This window comes from Volvox carteri (assembly GCF_000143455.1).
Source record: "Volvox carteri f. nagariensis unplaced genomic scaffold VOLCAscaffold_10, whole genome shotgun sequence".
In the NCBI taxonomy this organism is placed as follows: Eukaryota; Viridiplantae; Chlorophyta; class Chlorophyceae; order Chlamydomonadales; family Volvocaceae; genus Volvox; species Volvox carteri.
This window is the reverse complement of record NW_003307553.1, coordinates 1,770,965-1,771,681: the sequence shown is the minus strand read 5'-3', so window position 1 is coordinate 1,771,681 and position 717 is coordinate 1,770,965.

Below are 717 nucleotides of genomic sequence, written 5' to 3'. Positions count from 1 at the left end.
GCCGCCCAGAGCAGAGGACCGCTGGTTGGGGACAAGTGGGTGGGGGCTTTCAGGCCCCCCCTCGGGACGCGGGGCTGGGAGCGCCTCACGCCGGGGGCCGCGGAGTGCAGCGCCTGGGCCCACCTGCTAGCGTGGTGGCAGCGGTTAATCAGGAGCTAGACCGGCGGGGATTCCAGGGTGTGGGCTCTGGGTCAATCTCGGAGATTGCGTACCGCGGCAACGTGGATGGAAGCAAACTCTGCATTACCCACGCGTGGAACGGGCGCTGTGCCCGGGCACAGACGGGGCAGCCCTGCCGGTTTAAACACCCGGCAACGGAGGCAGAGCAAGTGACTCAGCTGGTGGACGCCCTGGTTAGCCGCAATGAAGCGATGCGCAAGGTATAGGTTGTAGTCAGGGGCGCGGGAAACAAGACAATCGGCGGGAAGATAGCTGCTGGTGGGTCGGTTCTGTCGGTGGCGGCTGGAATAAAGCCCGTCGCCGTCCAGGTGTTGGACGGGCGGCTTGTGACTGCCTTCCAGGACTGGGGACAGCGGTGCGGATCTGGTTACGGTAGGGGGCAGCTCTGCCTTTTGGACACCTAAGTGTAAGCTCAAAGACCATCGTATCTTGTTTCCCGCCCCCACCGGTTATTATTCGGCTTATAGGAGACCCAAGCCCAGAGGCCTATGCTAACCAGGTCGACTGAGAGCACGCAGGGAACGTCAAGGGATGATG